Source organism: Protopterus annectens, chromosome 6.part0, assembly GCF_019279795.1.
Source record: "Protopterus annectens isolate FY-2018-M chromosome 6.part0, PAN1.0, whole genome shotgun sequence".
Taxonomy (NCBI): domain Eukaryota; kingdom Metazoa; phylum Chordata; order Ceratodontiformes; family Protopteridae; genus Protopterus; species Protopterus annectens.
Window position 1 is genome coordinate 292,401,533 of NC_056737.1, and position 15,052 is coordinate 292,416,584.

Consider the following 15,052-nt stretch of genomic DNA (forward strand, 5'->3'; position numbering starts at 1 on the left):
CTGCATGGACAGGAATGCACTCTCTACTGGAAGTATTAAGCTCCATAACTTCAAAGACAGTCCTATGAGACAGGATAAAAGAAGAATTCTTCAAGTTCATGGTCACTCCCAGGGACAACAACTAAGGAGGCAGCAGTTACTTTCAAAATGTTTAAGGAAGTTTCTTAAGAAGATTATCTGAAAGAAGTCATCCATGCAGGAGAAGCAAGGAAATCCTTCATATACAGGTTTCAGCTTCTTCATTCAACATACTGGCAAAAAATCTGGGCGAAGAAGAAACTCGGTTTAGTAACACTTTGTAATGGAAGCAATGCCCAAGCAGACACAGCAGAGTAATATCCTGAGTGTACCTCAAACAATGATGTTCAAAAAGGCATCTTATTCTGTGAGGCCAGCATTTGCCCTGGGGCATTAGAGACAGGACCCCCTACGGAGTCAACATTCAAAAGCTGATGCACTGGATGTCACTGCCAAGATCAGATGGAAATTTTCCATCTCTTCATAACAAGAAAACAAAACAGTGGGAGTTAGAAACTCTGTCACTGTTATAAGGAAGGGAAACCCTATACATCACCTTTCAGGATTACAGTCAAAGCCTACTCTAGGAGCCCTTTTAAAATATTTCAGTCTCTTAAATCAGCTCTTTCTGGGCAAGAAAGCACAGTTGTGTAAAAATCTTACCATAACAGTAGAACTCCTTCTTTTCACTGTTGCAGTATTCATAATGTGTAGGATCTCCTGCCAAGGATATCCCAATGTCTAGCGAGTACACCAAAACCTTTGCATCCTCCTAATATTGTACATTAGACATATGCTCCCACATGGGTGGCTATGGTGGTGCAGTGGTTAGCATTGTCGCCTCACAGCAAGAGGTTCTCCGGTTCGATCCTCGGCTGGGGTGCCTTCTGTGCGGAGTCTGCATGTCCTCCCTGTAGTCGCGTGGGTTTCCTCCGGGTGCTCCAGTTTCCTCCCACATCCCAAAAACATGCTGTAGGTGGATTGGACACTCCAAACTGGCCCTAGGTGTGAGTGTGTGTATGCCTTTACTGGAAGGTTGGGCGCCGGGCTGGCAACTCAACACCGTAAAACTCCACTGCCAATCATGAGCAGACAGGTGATCCGCTGTGGCGACCCTTAACCGGGAAAAGCTGAAATAAGAAGAAGATATATGCTCCCACATAGGTTAAGGCATAAAGGTGATCTATAAATGCTTCATACTCAGAACTGAAGTATGCCAGGAGGACTAGAGCCACCTCAGAACAAAGGAGAACATGCACATCCAGAAGGGAAAAAGAAACAGAAGAGAGGGCACCAAAGATCCTTTGGCTAGCAAAGAACTCCCAAGAGAGAAAAGGAAAAAAAGGAGGCAAAAAGGAGGGATTGAATACTGCAGAAAAAAATAATATCTACTGTTATGGTAATATTTTACACAACTGTATTAAGTCCTTTCATATCACTGTTGCAGTATTCATAATGTGGGATATTACCAAAGCTAATAAAATTCATGAGAGGAGGAATGCAAAGAGGAGATCTACACAAACCCATGAAGGATAACTCTGATAAATCCTGTCCTGGATCTGGAAATTATGTTCAACTTGTAATGTTTGGTAAAAGTGTGGAGGGAAGACCAAGTGGTAGCTTCAAGGAAGGATCCAAACCCTTGAAGAAAACTCCATAAGAGGCCACTGCTCCTTGTTTTCATGAAAGGAACAACAAAACAAAATGGCCTTAGAAATCCAGGAGGAGATGGTTTGCTTAGAAACCACCAAACCAAATCAGGTCTCTGGATAGCCTTTGTCTTATCCAAATAATACCTGGGCCATCTATGAAAATCCAAGGTGTGAAGAACCTTCTCATTGGCAGACTGCAGAGAAAGAAAAAAGGAAATAAGCTGGATATACTGATTAAGAGACAACTCATTGACCACCTTGGACATAAATGAAAGATTAGTAGGCAGAGGCACCCTGTTCCTATGAAAAATCAAAAAGGGAGATAAGACACCAGAGTCTGAAGTTCAGAAACTCTGTTTGCTGAAGTAAGACAACCAAAAACAATCTTCCAGGTGCGGTGCTGCAAAGAAGAAGAAGCAATCTCAGAAGGAGCCCAAGTTAGTTTTTCAAGGACAAAATTAAGGTCCCAAGAGGGAGGAACACATTTTCTTGGAGGTCTGATATGAAGGATACCCTTAAGGAATTGTTTGACTTCAAAACAAGGGGCCAACAGTGGGTTCAAGAGCAGACAAGCTGAGATTGCAGACAGGTGAGTTTTAACAGAAGAACATGCTAAGCTAGCATGGAAAAATTCAAACAAATAAGAAAGAACCAAAGGAACCCCCACTGAAAATAGTTGGTACTTAAATAACCAAACAGAAAATCTTTTCCATTTAGCCATATAGGATCTTCTCGTAATGTGTTTCCTGGCCTCCTGCAGAACCCTACGCATGTCCTCAGAAAAGTGTTGTCTAAATGGGATTAAAATATCTATTATCGAAAGTGTCAACTGAAGACTGGCCAAGTGAGGGTGAATGAGCAATCCCTTGTCTTGTGTAAGAAGATCCAAACGGTGAGGCAACTTGTGATGATTGCCCCTGGCCAGGTGAAATTAGAAAGAGAACCAGTGCTGTCTGGGCCAAAAAGGAGTCACCAGCAAGATTCTTGGGGAATACTTACTGATTTTGGGCAGGATCCTGGGAAGAAGAGGAATAGGAGGGTAAGCACAGAGGAACATCCCCTTCCAAGAAAAGGACATGGTGTCCATCTTCCAAGTCAGAGGAATTGCGACTCTGGAACAGAAGGGAGGAAGTGTCTGTTCAGAGAAAATTCAAAAAGATCCACACACAGAATACCTTACCAATGTACTAAGACAGTCCCTGGTAAGATCGGACTATAAATCAGCCTCATTCAATTTTCTTATAAAAACAGATATCCAATGAAGCTCAAAAATGCTTAAGAAATTTTCAAAGACAAATGACCTCCTACTAAGTGATGGTATAAGAAGTTTCAGAGTTCCCTCAAACACAGATAACACAGACTCCTATGTAGAGGTGTACACCAATGCCCTGTACAATCACTTATGCAGTTGTATAGAATCGGCTGTATCTGACTGGATTAAAATCAGGTATTGCTGAAAAACAAGCCACCCTGGTGGATCCCTGGTATAAACAGGCTATACAACAACAGAAAGAAACTAATATCCAAGAACAACAGGGAACTGGCTCAGCAGAGGAAGAAATCTCTCTCTAGCTTGAATAAACAAATTAAAATATCTTGTCAAATCATTACAAAGCAAAAATAGCCTCCCTAGCTAAGGATGATCGCAAGGCATTTTTTAACTACATCTGAAATCTAAAACAGAATACCCAGGTATGCACTGAACTGGTTGTGGATGGCAACACCCATTCTCAACCAGAGGTAATAACCAACCTGCTAGCTGACAGATTTGGATTAAACTTCACCCCCATGTCCCCTCCAGTCATCCACCAAAGTATACCTGCCACCATTCCTAATCCTATAAGTTAAAGACAGGAGATCATCTCTGCACTCTCCAAGGCCATAAACATGGCATCAATGGGATGGGACAACATCTCAGGTTGTCTTTTAAACAACTTAACACATGACCTAGCAGAACCACTAGGATCCATGATTAACCCTAGCCTGTGAACTGGCTATATTCTGGTGGAATGGAGGACAGCAACAGTAATCCCTCTGCACAAAGGAGGACCATCAATCGACCTTGGGAATTATATACCTGTGAATGAGGGAAATACTGCCAGCCCAGCTATCTGGAATTTTGTAAATAATTCTATGTCATTTGTGAATATTGATATGATTTATACAGAAATGTGTGTAATAAAAGACATGCTATCTCTCAGTTTCAGTGCAGTAGCAGACACAATGTCTATACCTAGACATTTTTGTATTGTCTTGAAAGAGAAGTAATTACTAGGTTTAAGATGTAGAAGAGTTTTACTGTTTTATGACTTCTAGGATCTGCAAACATCTGAGAGATATGTATTTTCACAGGGAGATGCTAAAATTCTGTTAGTTTCTGACAAAGGGGGTTTAGATTGGAAACTGAAGTCAGGTGACAAAAAGTGATGCCATCCAAGCTAACCCAGCAGAAATATTTGATATTAATTTAAGAACTCTCTCAGAGAGAGACTGTGCATTTTGTGTTTTGTCTTTGACCTAACAACAGCTGGAAACATCCACTCACCTCTGCATTTTCCTTGCTGTAACTAAGTTTTTAGGGCATAGTAACTCTTTTAGATTTAGTTAGGAATATAGTAAAGTGAAGCTTAAATGTTTTCTTTATTTATTGGAGACTGCCCTGAAATGTTGTTTTAAATATTTCTTGTGATTTTGAACATTGACATAGCTGATTACTTACTGTGCATTGTCTTGTTATTTTATTATTAAATTTATTTAAACCTTTAACTGCGACCGGGCTGTTTAGAGATATTTAAGCAGTGAGAGTACTAGCATATCTATTTGGTGACACTGTACAGGCTGCTCTTAAATTAGCTTGCTCTTGGTCAGACTACCATTTGGATTGATAGTAATATTATACAGTAGGATTGGACACCCTTTGCTAAGGGCCTTAAAGTAGCTGATAAGAGTTGGCTGGTGGCAGTGAAAACTACCTTACAGTCTGGGCAGACGGGGGCATTGCTAGTAAACCTTTGCCAGCCTTTCCCAGGTGTGTCTGTATATAAATCAAATCTCAAGGAGTGTGTGCATCAGCCACTTGGGCAGGGACACGAAGCACTGTTTGGACAGAGAGGGTACTGGAGATCTTGGTTTGGCCACTCAGCTGAGATCTCAACCCTATAGCTGTACCACTGGGGAGTCTTATTTGGGAGCTGCAGAAAGAGGGAGAAACCAGGCCCAGACTGACTGTGATCCCTGTGTGCTCTTAAGAGAAACTGCACTTTACTGTGTGTGTAATTGATATTCTTTCAGTGTGTACGTTCCCCACTGTTGCCAGTGGTGAGGATAAGGCTCCTTGATTACTGGGCCAGTGCAGGGTTGTCACATATTAATTGGTTGCCAATGGTAGAATACCCACATCACATATTAATTAGCTTGTAGTGGTGTGGATATTGAATTCCTGTAGCCTGTAAACAGTGGTCACTAAGGAAGGTGTTTGTACTCTCAGGCAGCCACACAGTGAACATTCAGAGTTTCATATCACAATTTTTTTATTATTTTTTTCTTATCTTAGTCAGTCAGGGAGAGCAGGCGAGCATGTCAGCAGAGGAGTATGGCAAGCTGACAAGGAACCAGTAGGCTAAGAAGTACCAGGCTAAAGGACTGGTGCATACCAACCTGGCTAAAGCAGAAATGATTGCAGCCTTGGGCAGAGCTGCATCACAGACCAGCAATCAGGAGGACAACCAGGCTGGCCTTGGAGATGTACTACTCTCAGAAAATGGACAGTTCAACCTTTCCACAAATGACTTAAAAATCCGTCTGGAGTTAAAAAGACTTGAACTGGAGGCCAAGATTTGGGAAATAGAAGAAGCAGAGAAACTACAATGTCTAGAAGTTGAGGAGAATGAGAGGCAGAGGCAACATAAAAAGGAGATGCTGACTCTTCGCCAGGGTCATGGAGGCAATGGGGAAGGGAGCAACTGAACCCCAGAAGCCAGAAAGGTCAGTAAATTTCTTCCACAATTTACAGAGGGGGATAGTTTTGATAGTTTCATTTATATGTTTGAAAGGGCATGTAAACACCCAGTGCTGTTCATGGGTCTAAGGAAACCCATGGAGGGCAGCTCAGACTGCCCCAACAGAGTCGACCAGTAGCAAAGGAAGCCAATAATTCAGGCACATGTCCAGGACCAAGGGTTAAATGTTTTAAATGCAACCAGTGGGTCCATGTAGCATACAGATGTCCACAAAAGCAAGGTGGGGAACAAATGGTGAGACAGCCAATAAGTGGGAATGCCAGCAATATGTTGTCTCTAGACAACATGGGTACCAAACTACCACAAGAGGCTATATCTTAGTGGATGGGAAACAAGTCACTGCTAAGAGAGACACAGCCTCTGACCTAACCATTGTGAAGCCTGTAATGGTTAAACAGGAACACTACTTGCTTGGGCAGTCTACTCCAGTCAGAGCTTTAGGAGGGACTCCATTCGGAATACCTTTGGCTAGGGTTCACCTTGACTGGGAGGGTGGTAAAGGAAGCAAGCAAGTAGATGTGTTTGAGGATATCCCTGCAGATGTCCTGATAGGGAATAATTTTGATAATGCAGTACCTTGTTTGCATGCAGTTACACACAGTCACGCTTGGAGACAAGCATGTGGATCTGGTAGCCCGGAGGAGACACAGACAGACCACACACTTGCAGCCAGGACTGGTGAGGTGGTTACTTAAGGGTGGGAGCTATCCAGTAACAGTGAGACTGAAGGTGAGCCACAACTGCTTGTGGGTACCAATGTTCCCTTGGACAGAGTGACTGCAAGGACAGAGGTGAGTAGTAGTACCCAGGCTGACAGTGAGGCACCGCTGTCAGAGGATACCAGACTTCCTGCAGAAGGGAAGCTGGGAAGAGTTACAAAGAGAGAGTTGAGACAGGCTCAGCTTTCAGACCCTACATTACAAGGCATGAGAGAGGCAGCTAGTAAGGCCCCTGATTTTCAGAGGAAGGGGGAATCTGTATACTTGGACAAAGGGCTACTGTACAGAGAGTGGACCCCTGAGGGAGGGCTAGAGGGTGAGAGAATATGGCAGTTGGTAGTGTCCAGAGCCTACTGTCTGGCCTTCAAGCCATAGCTCATGAAATTCCCTTTACAAGTCATATGGGCATAAAGCATACCAAGAGACATATTATGCAGATCTTTTATTGGCCTGGGATTTCTAGAGATGTAACAGGGTACTGCAGGACCTGTGAGCAGTGCCAAAAGGTAGGCAAGGCAGGACAAGGTGAAAGCTCCTTTGATGCCTTTGCCTGTGATTGAGGAGCCATTTCAAAGGGTAGCTACAGATATTGTGGGGCCTCTGAGTACCCCAAGTTCCACAGGGAAGACGTATATCCTAGTGGTAGTAGTTTTTGCTACCAGATACCGTGAGGTAGTGGCACTGTCCTCCATGTGCCAGTGGGGAGTCTTATTGGGGATCTGGAGAAACCAGGCCCAGACTTGACATGATCTCTGTCTGCTCTCAAGGGAAATTGCACTTTACTGTGTATGTGTACTTGTCATCCTCCCAGTGTGTATGTTCGCCACTGTTGCCAGTGGTGAGGACTGAGGCTTCTTGATTACTGTGCCAGTGCAGGGGCATCACATCACCCACAAGCTTCACTAGCCTCATTTGAAAGGCAATGGAAAGAACCATTATGGACGTTGTTAACAAGGACATAGGTAATCTCCAATTCTGGACCGAACCCAGTTTGGATTAATTAAAGGTAGATCATGTACATTAAACATGGCTGACTTCTTAGAGAAAGTCACCAAGGCCCTGGACAAGGGAAAGACAAAGCATACCATCTTCCTTAACCTACCAAGGCATTTGACACAATTCCTCACTCAGGTATTATAGAGAAACTCTCACAATTGGGAATTAACCCTTACATTACCAGATGGGTAGCCAACTTGCTCACTGACAGGACACATACTTTCAAAGTGTATGACTTTCACATCTAGCAAAAGACCAGCCACCAGTGGCATAACACAGGGTTCTGTGTTGGACCCATTACTGTTCAGAATTTATTTGTCAGAAGTCCAGGCAAGTGTGGATGGCCTGTGGTTGACCAAGTTCATTGATGACTGCAAAATGGGAGCAATCATTGAGTCCCCCAGTGATGTTAATATACTGCAGACAGGGTTAATGCAGATGAATGACTGGTGCTAAAGCCCCAGACTAAAGCTAAATGCAAAAATGCATTATTATTCCCTTTGGGAAAGTTGACATCCCTGCTAATTACATTATAAGTGTAGACCCAGTGGTATGTGATCTGGGTATTCAGGTTGATGGCAATCTGAACTTTGACCACCACGTATCCACATCAGTACGGAAATCTTCAGTATGGCACATCTTATAAGTAAAGGCATTGCATCTAGATCTAAGAATGTTATAATTCCATTGTATTTGGCCCTCATCAAACCAATAATTGAGTACAATGCTCCCTTTTGCATGTACCTCACCAGATACCTGCAACAATTGGAGAGATCACAAAGGCTTCTCACCAAGAAATTACAGGATACCCAAAACAATTCTTATGCAGAAAGACTGAAGCCTTGTCGCTTTATTCTGTCCCCTACAGGTTGCTAAGAGGTGACCTGTGCCTGGCCTACATGGCATTCTCTGACCTGGCCCTGATGGAAATGCTACACATTTGTAAATTAAACTGCACGAGGGTCACTCCAGAGAACTTAAACTAGCCTCTGACATGAACAAGTCATGCTGTAGAGACATATACATCTCTCAGAGAATGCCTTTTCTCTGTAACAAGCCTCCATTTCATGTGAAACAGAGCCCCCTCCCTGACCCTCTTCAAAAGCAACTTAGATCAATGGATGGGTGACCACAAATTCACTCTTGGGGTGGAGCCCATGTCCCTCCTGGACAGAAGAAGTTGGTATTAACTACCATAGGCCCTTACCTCTGGGAACTTCACTCACTTAACCACCAACAATTGGGGCAACTCAGGATAAATATGGCTGGACTTGTAAGGGTTCTAAGGCTGTTAGCCTAGTAACCTTCTATACACCTATGAAGAAACAACAAAGCACCTTGTCAAAGACGACACTAGCAAAATGGTCCAGATGGATCAGTACTCCACTCCGGTAAACAAATACACAAATATCACAGTCTACATTTGCTGTTACAGAAATAAGGCTAGTAAGGCAGAGGAAATGTTTAAATGTCTCTTGGATCTGTTTCTCCACAATATATTCCAATGCAGGAAGCATATTATCTCAACCTCTTAGCACAAAAAATATGAACAAATCCAAAAATTATGGGGATAAAGGCCCAAAAATAGCGACAAATTTTAAATATTGCTCTTATAAACTTATAAAGTGGTTAGAATAACAGATTTGGTATTACCATATATTTTCTGAAGGACATGAAGCCTGAAACTCAAATGTTTATCATTATTTAGTGAATTCAATCCTCGTTGATTTGCTAGAAAATTACAATTTTTATGAGGAACAGTCCAAAAATATGAGCTACAAATATGGACATCCTGCAAAAATTTGGACAGTTGAGAAGTATGGCAGGATGACGTGTGAGTCCTTCAGCAGGCAGATAAAGTTGTTAATAGTAGTGTAACAAATTATCGTGGGTAGATAGTACATTTTTGACTAAAATAAATTCCATGACACTTTATAAAACTCTGCAGCACTCTTCTGAAAGTCTGTCTATGAGCATGTGAAACTGTTATGTGACAGCATGACCCATGTTTGTGGATTAGTCTGGACTCTCAAAGGATGACTGAGAAGGTTCTATGATTAAAGGAAAAGCAAGAGGTGGTTTAAGGATGGCAGCCCATCCACTGCAATGCTGCCACCTAGAGGATCAAATGCATCATTAGGAATTCTGCAGTAGCTGCTGGAGGTCTACAACAACCCTTCAAGAACTAGGAGGGATCAGGCAAGCAGTAACACTCCAAGAGAGTAAATCCCCATGTAGGATAAATGAGACAACTGCAGTAACCAAACAAATTGGAGAGGACTAGTGACAAATGGATATGCTGAGTCAGAGCAAACAAGCCAAATAAACCACCTATACACTTAATACAAATAACTTATAGCAGCTAGTTTGAGTGATTTAAAAATAAGTTACATTCTTAAATTGACATAACACATTTTCAACCTTTTAACAAGAAAATTAACTCCTGTGTTCCAGCCTAAATAGTCCTGCCACTGTTAAGATTTGCCTGTTTTCTTAAACGTCCCATACATAGCCTGGAGTGAGGACATGATATCCCTGGAGCAAAGAACAAGCAGAGATGAAGCTCAAAATCATTACAGGACATTAAAATGCCAAGACTCAATGTACAGTCTTCCTAAACTTATGCATAAACCTGTGGTTAAACCTAAGTGGATAATGTAGAACAAACCACCAGCAAAAATCCAGGTTTATTTAAGCGCTTTTCGTCAAGTTTCAGACTTCATCTGATGAAAAGCGCTTAAATAAACCTGGATTTTTGCTGGTGGTCTGTTCTGCACGCTTCTTTCATCTATTTGCTGCTTTTGAGTGGTTTTACTTTGTTTATTTTTTGGTAAGTGGATAATGCATATGAAAGGCATGATGGTCTCTAATACTCCCCTGATTTCTTCTTCTGCAAAGAAAACAGATGAGTGGACTGGTCCAAAGATAATTCAGAAACCACTTGTGGGAAGAAATGTGGGATGATCTTAAGATCCACTTGATTCTTGCAAAGACCATATACAGTTCACTGCACTGATAAAATGAAGCTCAAAGAGCTCATGAGCAGAGCTGCTGGGCAATGGGAAATCCATTTTTTAGGAAATAAATTTCATTTAGAGACAACACAGCAGTTCACTGGTAACATATCTGCCTCATAACTCCAAAAACCGGGATTCAATCCTGACTCCAGTCATTGTCTTTCTGAAAAGTCTGCATGTTCTCTGTGTGCGTATTTTCCTTGGAGACTCCAATTTCTTCTCACTTTCCAAAAATATGCCAAGCTGATTGGTTATACTTTAACTGAGGTATAGACTGTGGACTTGAAAGGGTCCATGGACTAGCCCAATTATTTACTTAAATGATAAAGCAGTAAACGCCACTAAACTACAAGATGCATAAAGCTTGTCTATCAAGATGCAGCTTCTCAAAGAAGACCCTAGCAAAATGTATCTTGCATGAAAATCACTGTTTAACATTTGCTGTTAAGGCAATGCAGTTACTGGAGTCGAGGAAATGTTTGACTATGAAAGCACAAACCTGAGATCCCATAGAATGCAGGGATACTTCAGAGATAGATATGCAGCACTCTGTTACGGAGTTCCACAACAAGCTGGTGCTAAAGCAGAAGCCTGCACTCCAAGTGGTCAAAAATGAGCAGAAATAGTTTAAACATGTACTTTAATAGTGGAATAACCAAAGCTGAAATCATATATATGCCTTTGAAACACCAGGAAAACCTGTAGTTTAAGAAATTCAGCTGTATCAGGTACTGCTCAGACCAAACACAGAACCTCTTCCATTTTTCCTCTAGTATTTTTGTCACCATCCTCTAGGACCATCAAAAGTCTTACCATTAATCCCATCATCCCCTTCTATTCTTGCATTTTTGGGTGCAACATGAATGCCAGTGCTGGCATGGTGAACACCACCCTGCAGGATCATACAAAATATTGCCCCTAACTTTACCCACGTCTGTAGTGGTTAACAGGCACCCTGCCAACATGGGGCCAGTAATGCTTCCTTGGTGGCATGCGTGTACATCACCAAACTTGCCAATACTACCTACAGTGAAAAAGGCACATTTGTGATCCTCAGAACTGTGATATAGTAAATGTAATGAAACACATACCAACTCCAAGCTTGTGCTATCTTGATGTGTCCTCTCCCATGCCAAAGTGCAGTTGTTGGAGTTAAACACATGTAGTTTAGCAGGGGTATAGCAGGCACAACCTCACATTTTTGGGGATGTGCAGAGGGAGTAAGTTTGTTACTTTCTTGATGGAATCACATTTTATTTTCTACATTATCAGGTATTTAGTAATGGCTCTTGCAATTCTAAATGGGAGTCTTGTTTTGCACTGCTTAGAAGGCGAACTGTCTGAAGTACCACTCAAACATCCTCAGCTTAAAGCAACATAGTGGAACCAAAACACCTCCTTACTTATGCCTGAGAATAGGTCAGCTGATCTCAGCCACTTACTCCAAATTCTCTACAGCCAGCACTTCCATCACCCAGAATGGCTATTAGAATCCAGGCCAATGGAACTGTAACAGGGCTCTATTCCTCTATGCTACAAAGCCAGATCAAGAACAAACAGCCTCAATTACTTATGAAGCTCTAGCTAGGAGACCCTGAAATATCACAGGATCTAGGACAGGTGTCAGTTGTTGTTCCAACCATGAAGAGACCCCTAAGTTATTACTTGGACAGTTATTTACATCAACAGGGAACAGACAGTCTGAAACCACATCTGTACTAGCCACTCTGGAATAATGGCAATTAGTATGAGTCTTCCCTGAAGTTTGCAATGGGTTATGGGATAGGTGGGAATGGAGGGAAGCTATACCACAATCTTCTTTACCACAGAATGGACAAAACATCCACTACAAACTCCCCCTTGCTTTGATACACCACAAAGAACATGGGAATAATCTCATTATTCTAAACTGTGAACTACCTGAGCTCAAAAACATCTCACTTTTGGAAAACTCGAACACCTGCAACCTCAGGACAGGCTAGAGTGGCTCAGAAAAGTTTTCCAGCATGTTCACATCATCTGCAGTGTAAAGCTATGAAAGAGTGATGCCACTGCCAAAAGTCAACTGACAGGCATACACCAGCTCTCTGAATATGGGCTATGGCTATGTCTTCCCTTCCTTATTCACATACAGTATGAAGGATTGGGTACAGAATAAAGTGCCCTAGATATACATCCAACCATGCACCGGGACTAGAAGTTCTAATAGATGATGTGGAATCCCTCCCTCTTGGGGGAATAACTTCCCTAAACAGTGACAAAGCTGATGTGTGTTCCCCACTCTTCCTGCAAAGCATCCATTAACAAGACTTGCAATGGATTCAACTTTAGCAACAAAAGGCCTACTGAAGGTGGGGTTCACAGCAGAAGAATAATAGTAATTACTCAGTGACTCTGCAGCAACCATATGCACAGGCATGCAAATAACACCACAAAGATCTTGGTGGCCATAAAGGCCATAAATCATATTAGGGCCACTGCCTAGACCTTGCACTGCAATCTCACAAAGATTGCAAAATTCATAAAGTTTTGGGCCCTCTGCATGGGCAGGAATGCACTCTCTACTGGAAGTATTAAGCTCCATAACTTCAAAGACAATCCTATGAGACAGGATAAAAGAAGAATTCTTCAAGTTCATGGTCACTCCCAGGGACAACAACTAAGGAGGCAGCAGTTACTTTCAAAATGTTTAAGGAAGTTTCTTAAGAAGATTATCTGAAAGAAGTCATCCATGCAGGAGAAGCAAGGAAATCCTTCATGTACAGGTTTCAGCGTCTTCATTCAACATACTGGCAAAAAATCTGGGCAAAGAAGAAACTCGGTTTGGTAACACCTTGTAATGGAAGCAATGCCCAAACAGACACAGCAGAGTAATATCCTGAGTGTACCTCAAACAATGATGTTCAAAAAGGCATCTTATTCTGTGATGCCAGCATTTGCCCTGGGGCATTAAAGAGAGGACCCCCTACGGAGTTAACATTCAAAAGCTGATGCACTGGATGTCACTGCCAAGATCAGATGGAAATTTTCCATCTCTTCATAACAAGAAAAAAAAACAGTGGGAGTTAGAAACTCTGTCACTGTTATAAGGAAGGGAAACCTTATACATCACCTTTCAGGATTACAGTCAAAGCCTACTCTAGGAGCCCTTTTAAAATATTTCAGTCTCTTAAATCAGCTCTTTCTGGGCAAGAAAGCACAGTTGTGTAAAAATCTTACCATAACAGTAGAAATCCTTCTTTTCACTGTTGCAGTATTCATAATGTGTAGGATCTCCTGCCAAGGATATCCCAATGTCTAGCGAGTATACCAAAACCTTTGCATCCTCCTAATATTGTACATTAGACATATGCTCCCACATGGGCGGCTATGGTGGTGCAGTGGTTAGCATTGTCGCCTCACAGCAAGAGGTTCTCCGGTTCGATCCTCGGCTGGGGTGCCTTCTGTGCGGAGTCTGCATGTCCTCCCTGTAGTCACGTGGGTTTCCTCCGGGTGCTCCAGTTTCCTCCCACATCCCAAAAACATGCTGTAGGTGGATTGGACACTCCAAATTGGCCCTAGGTGTGAGTGTGTGTATGCCTTTACTGGAAGGTTGGGCGCCGGGCTGGCAACTCAACACCGTAAAACTCCACTGCCAATCATGAGCAGACAGGTGATCCGCTGTGGCGACCCTTAACCGGGAAAAGCCGAAAGAAGAAGAAGATATATGCTCCCACATAGGTTAAGGCATAAAGGTGATCTACAAATGCTTCATACTCAGAACTGAAGTATGCCAGGAGGACTAGAGCCACCTCAGAACAAAGGAGAACATGCACATCCAGAAGGGAAAAAGAAACAGAAGAGAGGGCACCAAAGATCCTTTGGCTAGCAAAGAGCTCCCAAGAGAGAAAAGGAAAAAAAGGAGGCAAAAAGGAGGGATTGAATACTGCAGAAAAAAATAATATCTACTGTTATGGTAATATTTTACACAACTGTATTAAGTCCTTTCATATCACTGTTGCAGTATTCATAATGTGGGATATTACCAAAGCTAATAAAATTCATGAGAGGAGGAATGCAAAGAGGAGATCTACACAAACCCATGAAGGATAACTCTGATAAATCCTGTCCTGGATCTGGAAATTATGTTCAACTTGTAATGTTTGGTAAAAGTGTGGAGGGAAGACCAAGTGGTAGCTTCAAGGAAGGATCTAGTATCCAAACCCTTGAAGAAAGCTCCATAAGAGGCCACTGCTCCTGGTTTTCATGAAAGGAACAACAAAACAAAATGGCCTTAGAAATCCAGGAGGAGATGGTTTGCTTAGAAACCACCAAACCAAATCAGGTCTCTGGATAGCCTTGGTCTTATCCAAATAATACTTGGGCCATCTATGAAAATCCAAGGTGTGAAGAACCTTCTCATTGGCAGACTGCAGAGAAAGAAAAAAGGAAATAAGCTGGATATACTGATTAAGAGACAACTCATTGACCACCTTGGACATAAATGAAAGATTAGTAGGCAGAGGCACCCTGTCCCTATGAAAAATCAAAAAGGGAGATAAGACACCAGAGTCTGAAGTTCAGAAACTCTGTTTGCTGAAGTAAGACAACCAAAAACAATCTTCCAGGTGCAGTGCTGCAAAGAAGAAGAA

The 15,052-nt window shown here is 42.2% G+C and overlaps 1 protein-coding gene across 1 annotated transcript in view; it reads right to left on the reverse strand.

The window, feature by feature from the left end:
• LOC122804269 (aarF domain-containing protein kinase 1-like) overlaps positions 1 to 15,052 on the reverse strand; it is a 1,777,942-nt gene that overhangs the window by 761,473 nt on the left and 1,001,417 nt on the right. The window lies entirely within an intron of this gene.